The 22,989-nt window shown below is 35.9% G+C and overlaps 1 long non-coding RNA gene across 2 annotated transcripts; it reads left to right on the top strand.

The window, feature by feature from the left end:
- The first annotated feature begins 16,622 nt into the window (after positions 1-16,622).
- On the top strand, positions 16,623-21,581 carry LOC127840783 (uncharacterized). Of its 2 annotated transcripts, XR_008030543.1 has the most exons (4): positions 16,623-16,946; positions 17,167-17,350; positions 17,729-17,861; positions 21,067-21,581. It is a non-coding gene; the product is annotated as an uncharacterized LOC127840783 (long non-coding RNA). The 2 variants fall into 2 exon arrangements; XR_008030542.1 differs by lacking the exon at positions 16,623-16,946 and having other exon boundaries at positions 17,121-17,350.
- Positions 21,582-22,989: the final 1,408 nt, after the last annotated feature.

Genomic DNA, 22,989 nt, shown 5'->3' with positions numbered 1-22,989 from the left:
CGACTGTGATCCCAACATTTTTTTTTATCAGAAAGGCAACGCCTTGTTTATTAGAATGTTGACCACTAAAATAGATGCCACCGCCCCATTCATCTTTTAAAGTATGTGTCAAGTGACTTTCTTGTAATACGATTATACTTTTTTTTTCGTCTAACCATTTGAAAATTTTTATGCGTTTGTCTTTATTGTTTAGCCCTTTTACATTTAAAGTACATATCTTAATCATTTAAAGAAGTGGAGGGTTATGTAAATGATAATTTGTGTATGCTTGTCCAGTTGGTCCTTATTTAAAAAAATGTCCAGTTGGTTTCTAGTATAAGACATAAGATATCATTACATACAAACGAAAAAAGAAAATAAAAATTATGGATACAAACAGCTGAATAGTCCATAAAAAATAGAAGCAAACAGAAATATTCACAAAAGTGAGAAGAAAACAACAATAAACGATTTGTCTCCAATAGAGACATACAAAAGCGCACTTCCGTACACTGGAAATGCACAAAATAATTGAAATAGTGATCTGAGTATAAAAGTATATATATAACACCGTAGATTGTATGGTAACTTATAATAATAATAATATACCATTACAAAAACTACTAAATTGTATGTGGAGGGTGGTTAGGTGCGTGTGGGTGTGTGCGTGTGTGTGCGCGTGTGTTATGCGCGTGTGTTGTGCATGTTCGTGGAAAGGAGTGTGCGCGCCAGTTAAGGTATGTGTGTGAATGCGCGCGTGTGTGTGTGTGTGCGCGTGTATGTGCGTGTTTGTGTATGGTTTATGTGTGCGCGGCTGCGTGTGTGTGCGTGCACGTATTCGTGTGTGCGTGCTCGTGGTGTGTGTGTGTGTGTGTGTGTGTGTGTGTGTGTGTGTGTGTGTGTGTGTGTGTGTGTGTGTGTGTGTGTGTGTGTGTGTGTGTGTGTGTGTGTGTGTGTGTGTGTGTGTGTGTGTGTGTGTGTGTGTGTGTGTGTGTGTGTGGTGTGTGTGTGTGTGTGTGTGTGTGTGTGTGTGTGTGTGCGCGCGCACGAGCGCGCGCGCATGTGTATGTGTGCGTGTGCTAGTTGTGTAAAACGCGTGTGTGTGTAAAACGCGTACACAGATATCAAACAAACAGTATTATATACGTTTAATCATAGTAGATCAATTGGGAAAGTGGTTGTTATTTGAAAATTCTCCAGTAGAGGGTCAGTAACATAATGGTTATTTAAACAATATATTGTCTACAAACAAAAGAAAATTTGGGTTTCGAACCCGTAGGTGTTGGATAAGTAATTGTTAAGTACGTATGTGAATTCGTTCTAATTACAAAATAATGAATAGTGATCACCAACATCCACATTTGTTATAATAGTACTTCTAGCAAAAGTAACACCAACAACAACATTAAATAGTTAGTGGTGAAATATTTATGTGGATACACTCCGTATTAAAAAGTAGGATTATTGATTTACAACAACAACTTTAGTTATAATAATACTTCTTATATGGTAAAACAACAACGATGCTAATAATGATAGTAATACTGATAATGATGATACTAGTAATCATGATGATGATCGAGATGACGACAATGGTGATTATCATGATGATAATGATAGTGGTGATTATAAAGCTAGGAAGAGCAAATATTACGATTACACTTGACATAAGACAGGGTACATAGTTCTACCAATTTTTTTTATTTTTTTTTTTAATTTTTTTTACGTGACATTTCCTATGTTTAAAGGCTCTATAAAGGTGAAGATACGTAATTATTTACAGATTTTTAATTATTTTTTTCATATTTTATTTATAAAGGTTATCAAAAAACAATATATATATGCTATTGGACATAATAAAAAAAAAATGAGCAATACAACTTGTTTTGAGCTCAAAATAAAGTGTCCTCCAAGTCAATTGTGTTTTCAAACAATCAGTTTATTTACATCGCTGTTTACTCGCGAAAGAGAAAGTGAAAGTGACTCAGGTCACCAAAAATATAACGATGACTTTTAACGTTTTCCGGTATCACTCACAAAGTAGGTCTCTTCTAAATGGTTTAAACGTTTGTAGTGATCTAATAAGTTACTTTCTGCTGGTAAAAAGTTGTTAAAATAGAATTAAAATTGAATTTTCTTTCGGCTATTTTTAGCATATGTCAACGCTCTGAGGCTACACATCACGTTAGTTGCAAAAAAGTAAACATTTCTTCCAATTATGAAACGGGTTTATCTTCCATAATTCTTGACAACGTTGTACCTAAGCTGTGTAATTAGCAGTTTTTATGCAAGAGTAACTGAAATCGGATAAAAAATAAGACCAGTTGATATGCATAATAATTGGATTTGTGACCTTTATAGAGCCTTTAAGTAGTAATGTTACCTTAAGCTTTCTATATTTTGGAAAATATTTATGTTCGTTTAATGTCATATATTGCGTACGCCCAACATACGCTGCCTTTGCTTCCCTCTAGAGATGCAGAATGTTGTCTACCAAAGGAGAAATCAAATCTCAAGAAATCAATTTCCTAATGGTTAATACAACTATTTACAGTTTTCTATAAAAAAAGCAAAAGACTCCAATCAATACAAAATGCGTTCTATTTAATTCAAAACATTAATTTAACTTACTCCCTGCTTTTTTAATAACATACAATTAGCTATAATACTAACTAGTTTTCATATTTTGGTGTTATAGTATGTAGTGATATCTTTAAAAGGATAAATACAGGCCAAACTTTTAGAATGCATTCGGTTATTTATAAATTTAATTCGGATAGCCATGATTTGAAAAAAAGAGTTTTTTTCTTTTTCAAAATGCTCAAATGATTGTTGCGTAAATTTGCAAACTTTCCAGTTATCTTGTATTTAATGTATCAAACTAATGTATCACGAAATGAAACACACGCAACATGTTACAGACTAGAAATTTAAAAAAAAATGTCAGCTATTGCCTGAAGGACACCATCAGTGATCACATGACTAAGTAGAAAACATGCTAATACGCATTGGCCAATATAAGAGAATACGTATTCAAGAGAACCGCTGTCCACTGACATCTCCGGAATTAAAGTTAATGTTAAATCATCAGAGTTTGGCAATGTGTTTTGAAAAAAAGTATCTATTTATTTATTTCCATGAGATTTCAGATTAATATGCTCAATTCGCTGGATAAAGTGGAATATAATAGGACTACGGCGAATTAAACTTCAGCCATGTTTATGTCAGCGGGAGCAATAGTGATTTCATGTGGCTATTTTGGTTGTTGTTTCATGCATTGGCAATATTATTGTCATCATCGCATTTAAACGTAATCGACGTCTACGCTCTTTGAGTAATTATTTTCTCGTGAGTCTGGCGGTCGCTGACACTTCGACTTGTCTGATCTCCATACCTCTATACACCATCTACATGTTGCTCGGTTACTGGCCGTTCGAAAGCGTCATGTGTGATGTTTGGTTGTGCCTGGTTTACACTTTAACCTTCGCATCGTCGGCTCTGGTTCTCGTAATTTGTTGCGATAGATACTCGGCCTTCTTCAGACCTATAGCGTATAAGACACGGCGATCATCCAAGAAGATTTGCATTACGATAGCCATTGCTTGGGTTGTTTCGTTTTTGCTCTGGGCGCCATAGATAATTTCATGGCAATATATCGAAGAGAAAAGAACATACCAATAACAGAATGTTACGTCTAGTTTCTATTTTCTCATCCTAACAGCTTAATAGTAACGTCACTCATTACATGTTATGTACCAGTGCTGATTATGACAGTGCTATATTGGAGAATTTATTGCAAAATTTTATTGCGGAAGAAACATGTGGCTATGCTTCAATTTCATTCGTCAAATCCGAGAATTGAACGCAATCAAAACATAACTTGCAACAAACAGGTGAGCAAACGTTGCTTTCACGGAGTAAAAACTTCATTTTGTTGTTAGCGCATTATTGATGTGTTTGACAACAATATGCCAAATTATGCACACTCACAAGGACAATTCGTTAAAATCTCGACAGTACAGCAGTCAGATAACGGCATGATGTCGGAATCAAATATAGTAATTCAAACGTCTTATATTGGTCAGCCGTTATCACGTCAAAGTAGACAACCTAAGTGACAAAATCAACGTGGACGCACACGTCGATCCCTTGAATGATAACATGCTCCTTTCTAGTCGAACACAGAATCAGGACCGTAAAGCTGCCACATGTTCTCAACGTTTTGCATCCGTTTTGTTCTACGTGTATTCACGACACTGTCTAGGACATTTGTGAGTTGATTGATAACACGTAACTATTACATAATTAAATGCACGTGGGTAAACATGGAAGTTGAAATTACCATCACATGCGTCACATAAGAGAATTAATATTTTAAAAAAATATTAAAGTGTTCTGGAAAGTTATTTTTGTAAAGATAAGTCTTCTTCTGTACACAAACCGTTTGGAAATCAATTTTTCAAGTCTTAGTATATGCAATAACTTCGCGTTCAATCAATTCTAATCTTCTTTTGAAATTTCAATACATTCAGGGGGATATTTTTGTTTTTTAATTTCTATAATATCTGATATTAAGTATATAATAATGATGATGTATTTATAATACGATCATATGAACAAAACGAGGTGGTTTGCACTGTTAATCTTGTTTGTGGTTATCGTTTTTTTTTCATGGCTGAGGATTGACCTACCTCAACTCCATCGTGAATCCGTTCCTGTTCGCTCTATGCAGCGTCGACTTCCGGCGGGCATATTTCCAGATTTTAGCCTGTTGTTGTAAGAACTCATTAACATCACACAGGCTTGCCGATTAATGAAACGGTCGTAAATTGTCAGTTTCGACATGACTGAACAGGGACAACAAACGATATTGGGAGGCGTTTAGGGAGCACCAAAAACTTAAAAACCTATTCTCAACCATTAGGGATTAACTCGAGCACGTATCTACTAGATTAATGACAGACATCGATTACTGGGTAGAAACGTAAACATGGTAAACATATTGCATGTAAGCAGGGATTTTAATATGGAAGTTTTTGATACATGCATCATATTTGAATCACCTAGTGGTTTGTACTATCGTCATACGATCCTGACATTCCTAGATTCGAGTCCTACTATGTATACTTGAATCTCAAAACCACAGGTGGGTAAGGTGTAGCTATGATATTAATAAGTAAAAACATAATTTTGAATGAAAAATTATCAAATTATAATCGAAAAATCAACTTCTCTGAAAAATAATTCACTATCAAATATATATACTTAACAGGGTTTACAACTCAAAATAACCCGAAAACAGGGTGCATCGCTTTGAATTACGTTTTGTTGAATTATGGTACCAAGATCCGTGAACTCCGCAGGCAAAATGCTATTTTCTCCTTAAAGATTTCAGTCTGGATGTATCATATGTCATTCATTTGATTTTCTCAATATTCATTATTATCAAATAAAAATATTATTTTAAACAAGACTATTGCCAAGTAATATATGTCCCCTACATGCTCCACCATTGTCAGATACTTCACCATTGTCAGATTTTTATATATATATTTGTTTCCATAGCAACCAGAATTTTTGACGTATGAACAAAATGAAATGACGTGTATAATGTCCATATTGCCAGCTATCCATGTTTTAAGTTTCATGAAAAAAATATGAAGAACTTTTAAAGTTCTCGCAGGATCCAGAAAACTACCATTTTCAGCAGTATTTCTAGTCTATTTGTTGCCATAGCAACCTGAATTTTTGACGTAAGAACACATTGAAATGACGTGCATAATGTCCATATTGCACTCTATCCATGTTTCAAGTTTCATGAAAAAATATGAAGAACTTTTTAAGTTATCGCAGGATCCAGAAAAGTTTGACAGACAGACTCACAGACGCACAGAGCGAAAACCATATTTATTTATTTATATTTATTCACATTTAAGGTCAATAACACATTCACATAAATGACACATAAGACATAGATATTATCACAGATTAACATAGAATATATCACAGATATCAAGGAATTATGACTAGGTTGATTTTCTTTTTTTTAATCACAATTTAAAAGCAATAAATAAAACGCTGTTACAGTATGCATACTTTTAACAATATATGAATTTTTTTAACAGTAGTACGTTTATATGAGCATGAATGCTGAGGACCTATGGATAACCCATTAAGCTGAAAGCTTATTTCCAATGGGGTCCGTAAAACACACACTGAAAAATAGAAAGTGATACATAACCATATGAACAAACACACATCAATAATTAACAATTAAGATTTTGGTACAATACGGGATTATTAAGAGTATGCATTCATCTTATTGTGCACAATATCACAATTTAACATGGATTATCACAGATGATTGTTGCAACATGAGTATTAGTAAAATAAAAAGTCACATTTACTTTCTGATATTTATTGTTCTAGAAGGTGCTTTTTCACTAATTTGTTTAACCTTGTAATGATTTTTACACTTTGTCATGGAGAGAGTTCCAGTCTCTTGGTCCAGTATATAGGAATGTCTGTTTACAAGAAGTATTATAGACACTAGGTAAGATAAAATTAAATGGCTTGGATGCTCTTGAGCCATTAACAAAGTTTTCTCTAAGATATCAAGGACATGTTTTATAATAGACTTTATGCATGTGATTAGGCCTTAGCTGTTTTACTCTATAGCTAACATTTAACATATTAAGATGAACATAGTCCTGCCAAGTAATAGAATGTCTTGGAGAGTAACCTTTTATAAATCTGATCATCTCGTTCTGGACAATTTGGAGTTTAGATTTTAGACCTTTATTTAGACCTTCGTACCAGGATGAACATGAATAATCGAAGTGACACTGTAAAAGAGCAGATGATAACAATTTACGTGTGTTAAAATCCAAACAATTATTTTGTCTATACAAAAATTTAAGTTTACCAATGACCTTAGAGATAATGTTTTGTACAATACCTTCCCCTGATAAAAAAAACAATCTACTGGAAGGCCTAAGTACTTAACTTGTTTAGTACTATTTATCGTATGACCATTACAAGTGACTTGTGTAGACTCTTGCTTACTTAAGTTTCGTTTTGGGCCGAAAAGAATAAATTCAGTTTTCCCCAAGTGCAAGGATAACTTATTATCTACCAGCCAGTCCGAGCAATTTTCTAAATCTTTTCCAAGTTTGGCAGATATAAAATCAAGGTCCTTTTGGCTAAACAATATTGTGCTGTCATCAGCGTACAATATAAGTTTGCAATCATTATTAATGCTAGTGACCATGTCATTAACGTAACATAAAAAGCAGGGGGCCAATTATACTACCCTGGGGCACCCCACAGGTGACTGAAAGAGGGAAAGAAGTTGTTTTACCTATGTTTACTACTTGGCTTCTTTCCGTCAGGTATGACTTAACCCATGGAATCGACCGAACACCCATTAACTCTAGCTTCCCGAATAGAATGTCATGATTGACAGTGTCGAATGCCTTCTGGAGGTCTAGCATAATCATCCCTGTGTATAGGCCTTTAGAAGTATTCATTTTAATAGTATCAAGGAGATTAATTAAACAACTATCAGTACAGTTTGATTTTTTGAAACCTGATTGGTGTTAATAAGTCCCCTCCGGTGAAACCAGTAGGGGAGAACAATGCACTTATGCTTTTTAACACGCTATGCGAATTTAAATGTCGTTTTTAACGTTGACCGGGAAAAACTTTTCAAAACCGAAATAGCCCAAAGCCCGTGAAAATATTAATATTAAAGATAGAGTATACCATACAATATTTGAGGTGATGAATAATTTATGTTGGGTTTTCCTTTGAAATTGCCATTTATTGCACTATGTCATTTCTTTATTTAACCCAGTAATGGTATTATGTATTGCTCCATTGTTTTGATGTTGTTCCATGGGATCATCACTTAATTTTTTCAGATGGGAAAACAGTCCCACGAACAGTTTGATTTGCTTAACCATAGTGTCATAGTGTATTTGAATTATTTGAAATGTTTCAAACTTTATAATTTTCTGAAAGGGAATACGGACTTTTTTGTTATTTTGCGAGACATTCATTCATTTAACTTACAGACACCAGAAAAACTAGTGTTTGTAATGATTATCAAGTTCCATTTTTTGATGCGTTTTAACGTGTTTGAAAAATGTGTTCGATTTCCCTTTTCCTAATATGGAAAATATTTCCACGATCTGTTTTTCAATAATCTGGAAATGATCCCGTGATAGTAATACTGATAAACATACTTAGAATAAGTATAAAATTAATAAAAGTAGAAGTTATTTTACTAGTTATAATATTTATTCTTATATTAGTATTATTTGTATTCATATATTTCTTCCGTCTACCAGAGGCTTCACCAGCCATCGCTATCTACGTCTAAAAATCAGCATACATTTATGTCAGCCAGTGATATCTACGTCTAATTATCAGCATAAATCTATGTCAGCTAACGATATCTACGTCTAATTATTAGTGTATATTTCTGTCAGATATCGATATCTACGTCTAAGAATCAGCATATATTTTTGTCAGCTATCAATATCTTCGTCTAATTATCAGCATATATTTATGTCAGCTATTGGTATCTACGTCTAATTATGAGCATACATTTCTATCAGCTATCGATATCAAATCTAATTATTAGCATATATTTCTGTCAATTGAAATTCTACAACGTTTTTTCTTTGTTTTTATTGTGCTAGTTAAGGTGTCCATTTTAGCAAAATGTATAACAAAACGTATTTGTGAATCGAAATGATTTTGATATTGCAGCTGTTGCCAAATAAATCCGTTTAAGATTAAGGCTAGTCCAACTCCACATGAAAAACAGATGAGGTTATATCTACAAATAGGGAAATAGACTAGTAGGATTTAAGAAGACAGACACGTAAGCCTTGAATAATGAAGTCTTCTTTTTTTAATATTTCAATAAAGCATAAGACTAAATTAGTATTCTTATATTAGAAATATATATATTTATGTATTTCTTCTGTCTACTAGAGATAGTACCAGCTATCGATATAACCGTCAAATTATCAGCAAATATATGTCAATTCAAATTCTACAAAGTCAATGCTTTGTTTTGTGTTGTGCTCGTTAAAGCGTCCTCTTATGCTTTATTGAAAGGTACAAAATAGAAGACATCAGTTATTCAAGCTGACGTGTCTTTCTACTTTAATACTACTCCTCTATTCCCCTATTTGTAGATACTACATCATTACGTGGATTTTGACTAGCCTTAATCCTAAACGGATTTCTTTGAGAACAGCTTTCATATAAATAACATACCCATTCACAAATACGTTTTACTATACAAAATTATTACATTTGGGCTACACTTTCTTTATGTCTTTATGTATTTTAACATCTTAAAACAGACAACCAGCACATGTCAGTTCTTAAAAGAAATGTTATTAATCGGATTAAATGAGTGTATGAATTGTATGACGTGTAAATATCAAAAGTGCAATTTTTAAACATGATTCATTTGCTGTTCCAATACATATTTGCATTTTTTTCTCAGTTGTTATAATAGATTAGCAAGTGCATTTATGTGACGCTTATAAATCTATTATTCCGTCCATTTCCCTGTTCAGAACTTTAATTTCCTATATTTTATACAATAAAATGACGGTGTTCCTTAAAAAAAATTAGGTAAAAAAATAGATGACTTTTGTTGATTACTTTATTACGAAGAGTACAAAAGGGACATAAATCTTGTATAACTATATAAAAGACTTGTTACCGGTCACATTTCAATATAACATCTATCTATCAACATCTCTCTTTCTTTAAAAAACAATGTTCTTAAGATCCCTTAACAATGTCAATTCAAATGATCAAGACAATGGTTTTAACTCTAAAAACAGTCTTAACTTATAAAACTAAGATCACTTAACAATAGTAATCACTCTAAGAAGAGTCTAAACATATACACTTTTACTAACTTGACTAGAATTAAACATGTTCAAACAGTTTGTCTTTTACTAACTTGACTAGAATTAAACATGTTCAAACAGTTTGTCATTTCTTGACATTTTAAAACTCTGATCAAATTATCAAGCTGGTAGCTAAAATCTCTTTCCTTAAATCTAATCTTCAGTCTTAGACATATGAACACTATTCATTGATTTCACACAAAGCCCTCAAGACACTGGGGTCGTTGGATGTTTCCGCGGAGCCGTAGGTTGTATCGGCTCGGGCCGGATTCCGAAGCTGCTGTTGGTAATGATTCTGAGGCTGCTGTCGTGTTGCCTGCTGTAGCTGTTGCAGTCATACGAGTAGTTTCAGGCGTCTTTGGCGCGCTTTGATTACGAGTTTCAGAATTCATATCGCCATGACGAGGCGGAGATTGCTCGCGAATCTGCACTGCGACTTTTGTCGGACGGATATGAACACGATTTCAGGTATACAGCCCACTTTCTTCACTACGCACAAAATATCGATCACCACTGGGATTTTCAACTATGCCTTTCAACCAGTGCTTTTTGCTCTGTTTATGGAAATACACTGATTGACCGATTTGTATTTTGGTCGATCGTGCGTTTTTCGATGGAACCATTTTTTCACCTATTTCTTACGATTCACTCACGTTCACAACTTGGTCCTGCTTTCACACGCGAAGGTACCATGGTGCGAAGCTTTCGGTTCATCATCACCTCAGCTGGACTCCTCTTGGAGCCGACACGAGGGGTGTTTCGTTGTTCCAAGATCGCCTCCATCGGGTCCGTACGCGACTCGTGGCACTTGATGATCAGCGTCTTTAGGCTTTCACAGCACTCTCAGCTGTACCGTTTGATACTGAGTGGTGGGGCGACGTGATATGATGATTTATACCCCACTTTTGTGTAAAGATACGGAATTTTGTGGACGTATACTGTGGTCCACCGTCGGTTATCAGATCTCTGCGAATTCCAAATCTAGCAAAGTGTTTCTTCATGTTGTCAATCACTTGCTGACTAGTTGCTGCTGTCAGAAGATCCACCTCGATGAAGCTGGTGTTGTAGTCTACGACGACGAGACATAATCTGTTCTGTATTTGGAACAAGTCCGAACCGACCTTGTCCCAAGGTCGTATTCCATAACTGTTGTTTCAACTTTTCTTGTTGAGGGGAAGGTTTTCTGTCCTCACACTGTTCACAGTTTTTCGTGAACTCTTTCAATTCTGCTCTCATACCCGGCCGGAATATCGTTCCGCGGACTCTACTGTCCATATTATCATAACCTAGATGTGCTTTGTGCAGTCGTTCCAGCATTTTTTTCTCAGGTTTTTTGGAATAACTATTGCTTCACCTTTGAATATCACTCCATCTTGTACACTGACGATATCTCTGAGAGGGTGATATTGTCCGAGTTCAGCACTAATGTCACTTGTCTTGGCCACCCAGTGATTATCAAGTTCTGAAGCTCTTGCATCGACGAATCTTCTTCTGTTGCACGTCTGATTTCCAGAATTCTTGCATCTGGAAACTGGTCGAATGCACCATTTTTGACATTTCGAATGTCCAACCGATCTGCAGTTTCATTTTCCTTTGATCATTGGTATGCACAACTCAAAGTGCGTCCGCGATCACGAGATCTGAGCCCTTCACAAACTGTAACTCGACGTCATACCTCAGGAGTTTCATAATTATATCTTGAATTCGTTTTAGCGCTTGGCCCAAAGGCTTTTTAAAAATAGTCTCTAATGTTTTACGATCGTTCTGCACTATTTCTTTGATTCCAAAGGATTATTGGTCCAATCGCGTCAATCCATATAGAATGGCTATCGCTTCTTTTTCGATTTGCGCCCATTTTCCCTCAGCTGGAGTTAGAGAACGCGAGGGGAATTCCACAGTATGGCCATCCTGCAGAAGACATGCACCCAGTCCGTGCTGCGATGAGTCTTCTTGCGGCTAGACTACTTTTTCAGGATCAAAGTATACCAAAACTGGGGCGCTCGTGATTTGCGCTTTCACTTTTTCTAAGCTTTCGTCACACTCAGTTGTCCATTCCCACATGGCATCATTACGCGATAGTTGACGAATGGGCTCAATGGTCGACGCAAGATCAGGTATAAATCTGCTCATGCAATGCACTAGTCCGCAGAGTTGTTGAACCAATTTTCGGCTTCGGCATGTTTTGGATGACTTTACATTTGTCCTCATCGGGCAAAACACCTTTGTCTGTTTTTTCTGTGTCCATGAAAGATCACTTCTTTTCCGAACTCTGTCTTTTCTTGAATCCGAATAATGTTCTGTTATGAGCATCGTTTTGCAAGAGGTTTCAGTTTACGATCAGTGTCCGACTTTGCTGATTGTTCTGTTTCACCGCAGCCAACGACGATGATACTATCTGTGATAAAAAAAATGCCTTCAAGACCGTTCAAAGCTTCGTTTATCTTTTTCGCAAAGATCTCACTTGATAAGCAGGCTCCCGAAAGATTTTCGTACCACGGCCATCTGCTTCACCCATTCAGTCGGCTCTTCGACTGGAACAAGAATACCTCTTTCTACAAGCTTGTCAAGTTCTTGTTTCACTTGGCCTTGAATGGCGATTGGTATCTTTCGTGCTGGCAAAACAACTGGTTTGGCATCTCCTCCTACGTAGAGCTTAGCTTCACCTAGATCACCAAGATCTTTCTCAACTTTCCCCACAAAGTCATCTTTGTTAATGTTTATCAGGTTCATTTCTTGCACCGTTTTCAACCCTAACAGGTTATGGAAGTCGTTCGGGACAACGATGAATCTGACATCATAAATATTGTCAGTTTTTGGATTTTTTACAGGAAGTGTTACTTCACCAAGTGGTTTCATCGTCGTTTTGTTCCACATTCTCAGTGTAGACGCGTTACCTTTGACCTGTAATTTACTCACACATTTCTGGTTAATCGTGTTGATCTCAGCACCTGTGTCGACTTGAAATTTCACACTACAGTCATTTACTACCATTGTAGCTATTACTCGGGTTCTAGAGTCAAATTGTGCTAACCAGAGTTCATCACTTTCAAGTTCGGCATTTTCATTTTGGATCATGTGAACGTTTGTTCGGCATTTTGCTTGGAAATGATTCATGTGTCCGCATTTGAAACATTTTTTGCCCCTTGCGGGGCATTCTTCCTTTTTCGGCGCATTTAGTTTACCGCAGTAATCACACGGCTGTGATTGCGGCTTTGGTTTGTAGCTTGTTTTGTTTCGCACAGTGTTCTGTTTTGGTCTGGCTGTACTTTGCTTTACTTTGTTTACATCTTTGTCTCTTTTTTCCTGGACATATTTCATTGATTTGTTCATATGCTCGACACAATTTTACCGCTTTGTTTAAATTAAGCTCGTCTTCTCTTAATAATAGTGCTTGTAATTTACCCGATGTGGTAAAAACTATCTTATCACGGATCATTCTGTCAGTGTCCTTGAAGTTACAGGTTGAGGCTCGTTTTCTTAACTCTGTTAAGAAATTATCAAACGGCTCTTGGACAGGCGTTGGCCAGAATATGTGCGATTCAAGAACTTCATTTTGCGGGGTTACAATAGATTTCTATCATTTGTAGGACCTTGACGGGGTCGTCTTTGTGACCCGGGTCTTCCCACGTTGCCTGATCATATATGTCAAGGATATTTGGTCCTATACAGTGGAGAAGTATTGCGACACGCACCTTAGCGTCCTTTTTGTCAGATCCGGTTGCCGTCATGTAGACTTAAAATTCCCGCTTCCACTTCTTGAAGTTCTCCGTCACATTGCCGTCGGTGACGTTCAGCAAACTAGGCAGTCTAAATGACGATTCTGCCATCTTTCTTCTCGCGTTGATCAATCTTCGATCGAAGGTCGGAAACAGTGTCCTTGTTTTTGTTTTCTGGCGAGAAAACTCCCAATACGCTGCTTCCATGTTGATTACTTTATTACGAAGAGTACAAAAGGGACATAAATCTTGTATAACTATATAGTAATAGACTGGCTACCAGTCACATTTCAATATAACAACTATCTATTAACACCTTTTACATTAAAATACAATACAATGTCATATTACAGACATAAACTTGACACAAGCATGTGTACAAAATACAAAAATCATTGTATCATACACATTATGATATTTGATAAAACAACTACAGTGGAAACTCTCTAAACCGGATCCTCTCTATACCGGAATCCTTTCTAAACCGGACAAATTGTCCGGTCCCATTTCCCCCCCTATTAAACCATGCGTAAAATACCTCCCCAAGACTGGAATCCCCTGAATTCCGAATACCGGTCATTCTTTGGATCAACATTATGTCATTCCATACGTAGTTGTGCCTCTCTAAATCGGTCACGACCAATTTATTGCACCTCAGACCTAGAGTCGAAAACTTGAGATAAACGGATTAAAGACGCATGAAATTAAAAAAGGTGGTAAAAAAATTAGCAAACTGTAAAATTCGCAAAACAATTTAAGAGACCTACACTATGGCGAGAGATGTACATATCGATCAGTACAAGTGATAATTCTGATTATAAGTACTGATAACAAACATAGGGTTCTTTAGTGTGTTTTTGATGTAGGAAGCCGTGCTAAATTTTAATAAGCTAAATGCTAATTAATTTTGAATGGTTTATTACAATTGATAATTTAGTGTCATATACAATGGTGATCAGAAGAGTTCTTGAAGAAATGGCATTTAGATATACATTTAGATATTCAAATTGGCAATTAAGATAACTAAGACTTAAAATGTCCGAACCTCCTTCTAAGCGAAGACGCGTGGAATTGTGTCCAGAAGACAAACTGACCAACGAGCCAAAGATGTTACCTAAACATGCACTCAATATGCTGTCAGAGAAATATGGGGTAGGAAAGTCGACGATCGGGGATATCGTGCGATAAAACTCTTTGTACATGTCTCATTCGGAAAAAAACTCTTCACATAACAAAAGTCGGTTTAACAATGTGTTTCGTTTTTGTGATGCAATATGAATTAATGTAATATATATCTATATATATATATATATATATATATATATATATATATATATATATATATATATATATATATATATATATATATATATATACTATTAAAATTTGCTGAAAGCGTGTGTTTTTCCACATCAGGCTATGTAATTGATGTTCTGAAAGTAAAATAGTCACTTTCCCCTCTAAACAGATATCCTCTCTAAACCGGAATTTCATCTCGGTCCCGTGGGTGTTCGGTTTACAGGGGTTCCACTGTACAATGCAGACAAATATGCGTTGTCTGAAAATATGAGACGTTCCATGTTATCAAGTACACGTGATAACAAGGGGCAGAGCTTTAACCTAGACCTAAACCACGCTTAAGACAATGATAATAAAAAACTTCAAAAGCATGAATCCTTTTTTTTATTTTGTATGCCGTTTTTGCCATGGTAATATGAGAGTATTACTAATTTGAATGTATAGTCTAGACATGTTCAGCTGCATTATTTATTCGAACAACAAATTTAAACCTTTCAATTATTTAAGTTGCTTTAAAGCAAAATCCTTAAAAGAAATGGTCAGATAAAGTATAGGTTAGTCTTAAAATCTTTTGTATACAAAGGTGATAAACTGTCTTACTATATGACAGGACCATAAGAGATTCGACGATTCCGCCACGGTGTAATTGTCTTCAACAATTTTGATATTTATAAACTTGTAGTTACTAATATTTATTTTCCATTATATATTAATGTTCAAGCATGTGGATTCATGAGGTTTGCATTACGTTATAACGGAAATATTTATTTGCTATGACTAAAAAAATACAATCGGTTTCATAGAATGGTGTTAATTGACAAATTCTCATAATATTATACATTTACCGATATATATGCATGCACCGCCGCATATACCAGAGAGGGTAGTCACGTGATGGTCAAGATTGCAACGTCCGTGCCGAAACAGGTTCTTTTTTGACGTTTTATACTCTTTATTATTTTTGTTATATTTTAAAACGACACTCACTTTCAAGCCATATCAGTATTCGACTTTTCTCGCTGCGAAGTTTCTTCGTGGAGCTTTTAAATAGGTCATCCCGCTTTAAAATTTCGTAGCAAGTAACGTCGAGATATAGAGCGAATATTAATCCAAAATAAACGCTAGTAACTTAACGGATATAGCTGTTCCGTAAGCGTCATTTAACGAATTAATACAAGTATTAGAAAGTATACAAAGGCGAAAAATACCATCTCGACATGGGCCTCGTAATCTTGACAATCACGTGATTACTCCCTCTGATATATATAAATAGATCAACATGGTCATATAATTAACGTTTGGTCTAATGAATAAAAATGCAAGCAAGCTCTATAAAACGAGATCCATAACGATCTATTGCATGCGTTTTGATTTTGTCGATGCAACTTGAGCATTACGCATTTGCTTACCAGATGGAAAAACTACAGTGTGTGTAGTGTGTGTTTTCCTCAATTTATTTTCTACATTCGATAATAATTGAAGAATTACACTTTACTTATAATTTATTAACAAAATATGTAAAAAAAAAGACTGTCGAGCTTTCTGTCAATGAACATTTTGGAGATGTTCGTGTACACAATCGACTATTTTGCCTCTATATGATAAAACTGTCTCGCCTTGCACACATTCATTTTTGAAAAAAACGCACAATACAGATGCGATACTTAAACATGTAATATTTATGCTGAATATCAGTATCGAAGTCATAATGATTGTAGCAAAATTAAATATCGGTTAACTTTGTATTGATATATCATTCTTACGCTATTTGCGGTTTCACTAACCTAGATAACGACCGACTGGTTTATAGGTTTAAACTTGACAATATGTACTAGATTATATACAACGGTTCAAATTTCACATAGCACGATTATAAATCGCGTACCCGGTGCACGTTGCCTTAAGATCAAGCGTATATGTCTCACTTCTCGTTGAACCCCCAAGTTTGTTAACTCAAACGACTTTCATAGGATTTTAACCGTCTGATTGCAGTTGTTTAAACAACAAGCTTGTAAGTTTTCCATTTTAACTCAGCGGTCTTGCTTACAACTGGCTATTTCTAAGTTCTAACATTATTTTAATAAACTATGTATGCTTGCAACATCGTACGGGTTTGTACCTATTGTTTTTTTGTGTTTTTTTCCCCAAAGACTGGGTTTACTCAGGAAACTTACTAGAGAGCGTTTAAATAAGACCAAGAGCAGTTGAGCTATAATACATCTTTCTTGTAGTGATCGATTGACATCAATTGGAAATGGCCTTCCCAGTTCGCGTGGAGAGCCCCGGGTTCGTTACAGCCCAGAATACCTGGAGGCGGACTACACGTACACAAACACAGCCGTCCGCAGGGACGCCAAGGGCGCCTACATAGCTACGCCCGTCAACACCAAGTACACGTTCAGAACGCAGCGAAAGGTGAGAAAACGTGGTCACTGTCGCTGACATATCAGTATGTGATCGGTATAGGCCCTAATTTGCCTATTTTCACGTTATGCTCTTTTGTATATTGTATACATATGAATATACGAACTCTCGTCCTGCAAACGTTTAGAAAAGCATACTCTTATTCCACATAAGCGACTTTCCGAGAATTCTGGGTCTTCATAATCAAAAATATGCCTACAATTTACCTCAGAAAAAACTTTAGTATTTCGCCGCTTGTAGACAGACAACATAATAAGCTCTGTGTAGAAGCCTTCAAATAGCCCAAACAAGTTTGGTGACCTTTCTTATGGGTTCATAACACGGTGCCCTTTTCCGTCTTTACTTATGTATATACACGTCTTTCTACAGGTACCCAAGCTAGGTGTGATGCTGTTAGGGCTGGGCGGAAACAACGGCAGCACTGTCACCGCCGCTATCCTCGCCAACAAGCACCGCCTGTCCTGGCACACCAAGGAAGGACTCCAACACGCAAACTATCTTGGTACAACGTGTTTTTTTATTCTATCAGTAGCAAAGTAGCTAAAGCAAAATATCTGCCATTGTTTGTTTTTTTCGTTTTAATGCGGGTCCATTATCGCAACCCATTCCAAATGGAAAAAAAAATACATTGTTCTCACATTGGATTAAAAATTATCAATCAAAGGTTTGAAAAAGTATTTTTAATAACTTGCCAAATTGACCTTATCTCCCATCCAGCGCTATTTGTTTAACATTAGTAACTACTTAGTGAACACAATTTATACATCTATTTTAAAGCATGTGTTAGCAAAACGACAACACTCATTTTCCAATTTTAGTCAAAACAATATGATTTTTTTTGCCAATTCCAAATGGACATGGCCACTTTCCCAGATCTGGGGAATTACACGGTCTGGTAAGCATTAGTAAGTAGGTAAATGGGGCGATCTTGTCAACACTAGTAAGTAGGTAAATGGGGCAATCTGGTCAACACTAGTAAGTAGGTTAATGGGGCAATCTGGTCAACACTAGTAAGTAGGTAAATTGGGCAATCTGGTTAACACTAGTAAGTAGATAAATGATGTTATCTGGTCAACACTAGTAAGACTCGACTACTTACTTGTACCCCGGGTACTCTTAGGTATACGTACATGTACCCCGGGTACGGTAAATATACTTACACGTACCCGGGAATTTTAACGCTTAATCGGTCGTTGTCGGCTTTTTTTAAATTAATTATGTTCACATTTATGTAAATTTTCTGTAAAATGGCATCTATATTATCGGAACTCAAACTCAAAAAGCATGTTGATGCAGTTTTTAAAAAAATGAGAAGTTTGTTTAAAGGGGCCGTCCAACAGATTTTGGCATGTATTGAAGCTTGTCATTAAATGCTTTATATTGATAAATTTAAACATTTGAACTAAAATATCCTGTAAAAAAACAAGAATACAATTTTAACAAGAAATATCTTTAAAAAAGATATACGGCGTAAATAGTTTAATGAATGAGATCAAGGATAGCGAATGTCTTTTTCTGTGCAGTTCTTAGCTGCATCACACGCAGTACGGGATGTTACGGGGAGTTTTCGCGGCTTATTTTACATTATAACATATTGCTGGTCAAAAACCTATAGATACAAAACAGAAAACCACAAGAAGAACAAACCTGTTTTAGTGGTTTGTCGGGCATTGCTATTTGATTCGATTATTAACAGTATCAATTATCATCGTGCTAATGCTTAAAGTGATATTATGGGCATTTTGCACTGTTGAATTGAGCTGAAAAGAATTAACAGGTCAAAATAGTTAGTTAAAATGTGGTTACTGATTAATTATCTGCAACTCACCTTGCTACCAGTTGTTTATAAAAATATATTTTATATTCGATATTCTTACGTGACCCACCCAGTCCTGTAAGCTGAAATGATCCGTAAAACAATTTCGTGTCTTTGTGTCGTATGAACAAATCTGCACTAAAACTAAATTTAGGTTCAACTCGTAAACGCATGATCAGTTGTCAAACGAAAGTACGGTTGATATTCAAATGCATTATTTTTCTCTTTCTGGTATATTGTTTTAGTATGATGATGCTACATTAATTAATATAAGTGTATATGAAGTAGAAACATCAAAAATAATCAACGGTTGCGATAGACACCTATAAACTGTTACATGCTCATAATATCACTTTAGTACATTAGGCAATATGGACGAATAATTATTGTTAAATTTATCAACAATAATATTTATCATTGTATTGTTGAAAACACATTAAGAATCTATTATTTACATACCATAATTATATTGCTGAATATCTTCATTTAACATATTTCTGGTCTAAAGAAAATTCCAGGTCACCTAGTTCACGGATAGCGTCTTTATTATATAACGATTATTTTACTGGCCGCCAACTCCGATGATGACCTGTATATAAACTCTGAATGTCCGCGAATTGACCCGATATACCTCGCGGGTTGAAATGCAATGCTTTAAAGTGAGGCCTCGCTTCCATTGCTCTTTATACTTTTACATGTTAACATGTTGACAGGAATAAGGAAGTAAGTACTAAATATGAGAACATAGCCTTTTAAGTATAAACGCTCTTGCGCTGGTAATACTCTGAAAATAAAAGGTGTACGCACAAACTGTATTGATGTCGAGAATTGAGTGTAAAACTGTTCTATCTATTAAGCCTTTTCATTCGAGATAAAATTGTTTCATACAGTAAAACAGTGTTACAAAGACGCGGATATGTTTCCAATGTTCTGGTGGTAAACTCAAATCAGCCAATGGAATAAATGAAGTGTATTCATTCGTACCTAGCCGCGGGAAATTTTATTGGAATTTTATTGGACACTTACAAAGGTCAGGCTAAGGTGAAAAGCTGGCTTATGCAGCTTACGCCGAAAAAAGGTAAAAAAGTAAACGTCAACAGGGCTCGAACCACTGACCCCTGGAGTCCTGGAGTAAAAAGCCTCCCGCCTAGACCACTCGACCATCCACGCTCATAATTCGATCGGATGTATTTTATAGCTATATAAGCAATCCTCATAGTTTCCCAAAATATCGTTTCGCGTCTGTTGGACGGCCCCTTTACGATAAACAATATCGTTTTACGGCTATCGGTAGCGCGTTTTACGACATTGGATTATGGGCGGAAATACAATTCGGGTACAGTAAAATATTGACCGGGTACATTTAAGTATATTTACCGTACCCGTGGTACATGTAAGTAGTACCCGAGCCGACAATGGCAAATCGAACACAAGTAAGTTGGTAATTCAGGTTTTCTGGTCAACACTAGTAAGTAAGTTGGAACATGATGTTATCTTGTCAACTAGTAAGTTGGTAAATCAGGTTTTCTGATCAACACTAAAAAGTAGGTAAATGAGTTTATCAACTAAACTCTAGTAAGAAGGTAAAATGGGCTTTTGGTGAACACTTGTTACTAAATGTGAATTAGGTTATCTGTTCGACACTAGTAAGTAGGTAAATGAGGTTGTCTAGTAAACAGTTGTCGTCGTGTATATAGTCCGTTGTAGTCAATCCTTATATTTAGACAAACGTGTAGTTTATGTTGCATAATAACATAATATTATATTGTATGAGTCGCGTTCTGAGGAAACTGGGCTTAATGCATGTGCGTAAAGTGTCGTCCCAGATTAGCCTGTGCAGTCCGCACAGGCTAATCAGGGACAACACATTCCGCTTTTATGGTATTTTTAGTTTCAAGGAAGTCCCTTCTTACCGAAAATCAATATAAGGCGGAAAGAGTCGTCCTGAATTAGCTGCTGGAATACAAGCACGCGCGCATCGAGAATCCCGTGCCAGAAAAACGCTCGGAGGCGGCGGCAGAGAAAGTGAAGCCGGCGATAAACGGAGTCATCGACACGAAAGGGGCCACCGGGGTCCAAGGACATAGTAGACGATCTTCTGACGAAGCAGAATTTTAAAACACATAACTCGTACATGAGTTAGGGTTTCCACTTTTATAAATCTGACCCCATACCTCTATCATTGCAGATACCTGCGCATTTCACTGATCGTTGTTGAAAACCTAACATTTAAGTCGCAAATATTGTTTGTGTTTATCAATACCATAAAGTTCAAAATGCTATTTAGATGTTCGTTAACTTGAATGCGTTTAATGTATTTATTATGCTGTATGTAACATGTGTCGTATTATAAATGCCCAACGCAGTCATTTGCAATACCTTAGCAATAAAACCTTTAAACAATTATTTGTGTCCAACCAAGCAATAGCAATATATTTTTCTTGTAGTATATAAGTTCAAAGCCTTTTGATCGAACATAAAGCACAATCAAAATGTAATGCATAATTATACATTCGATACAAATAACAAATATAGTTAAAAAAGTAAAAACAATCAGGCCAAATTCACAATAAGGTTGCACGTGAATAACAAACATGACACCTTGCTCGACCCTTCGATGGCCTAAGGCCCTTGTTTCGGCGTACTAGTCATTGTTCGCCAAAAATGTTATATCAAACAATAAACCGTCGAAGACGGGTGATTCTCCTCAAAGGTTTTTTTTGTCACAATATTGCACTATATATATATATATATATATATATATATATATATATATATATATATATATATATATATATTCAGATAAAAGGAAACCTCTTGAGGGCACAGAAGTTGGGGGGGACAATAATTTTTTTATATAAAAATTTCAAAGGATCATAACTCTGTGAAAAATCATCCGACCTGAACCCGCTGATAATATGCACATCTCCTCTTGGTAGTAAAGCTTCCCATACAGTTTCATTGAATTCCGGTCATTAGCTGCTGAGAAATAGCCCGGACAAGAATAGCACTATTTGTACAGTTAATGGAAAATTTCAAAGGGCCATAACTCTGTGAAAAATCATCCGACCAGAACCCGCTGATAATATGCACATCTCTTGGTGGTGAAGCTTCCCATAAAGTTTCATTGAATTCTGGTCATTAGTTGCTGAGAAATAGCCCGGACAAGAATTGCACTATATGAACAGTTAATAGAAAATTTCAAAGGGCCATAACTCTGTGAAAAATCATCAGACCAGAACCCGCTGATAATATGCACATCTCCTCTTGATAGTGAAGCTTCCCATAAAGTTTCATTGAATTCCGGTCATTAGTTGCTGAGAAAAAGCCCGGACAAAAATTGTGCACGGACGGACACACGGACGGACGGACGAAGCGGCGACTATATGCTCCCCCCCCCCATTTTTTTTGGGGGGAGAGCATAATAAAATCTTAAGAAAATAAAATACAGCTCAACAAAATAGATTTTTATTCTGCATCGGCGCATTTGAAGGCATGAATCATTGTGTTTCTAAATGATGTAAACTGAATTTTCAGCGTGAACATATTTATGTCCCCCACTATAGTAGTGGGGGACATATTGTTTTTGCCCTGTCTGTTGGTCTGTTGGTCTGTCTGTCTGTTTGCGCCAACTTTAACATTTTGCAATAACTTTTGCTATATTGAAGATAGCAACTTCATATTTGGCATGCATGTGTATCTCATGAAGATGCACATTTTGAGTGGTGAAAGGTCAAGGCCAAGGTCATCCTTCAAGGTCAGAGGTCAAATATATGTGGCCAAAATCGCTCATTTTATGAATACTTTTGCAATA

This window comes from Dreissena polymorpha, chromosome 1, assembly GCF_020536995.1.
Source record: "Dreissena polymorpha isolate Duluth1 chromosome 1, UMN_Dpol_1.0, whole genome shotgun sequence".
NCBI lineage: Eukaryota > Metazoa > Mollusca > Bivalvia > Myida > Dreissenidae > Dreissena > Dreissena polymorpha.
This window is presented reverse-complemented; position numbering and strand designations above follow the sequence as displayed.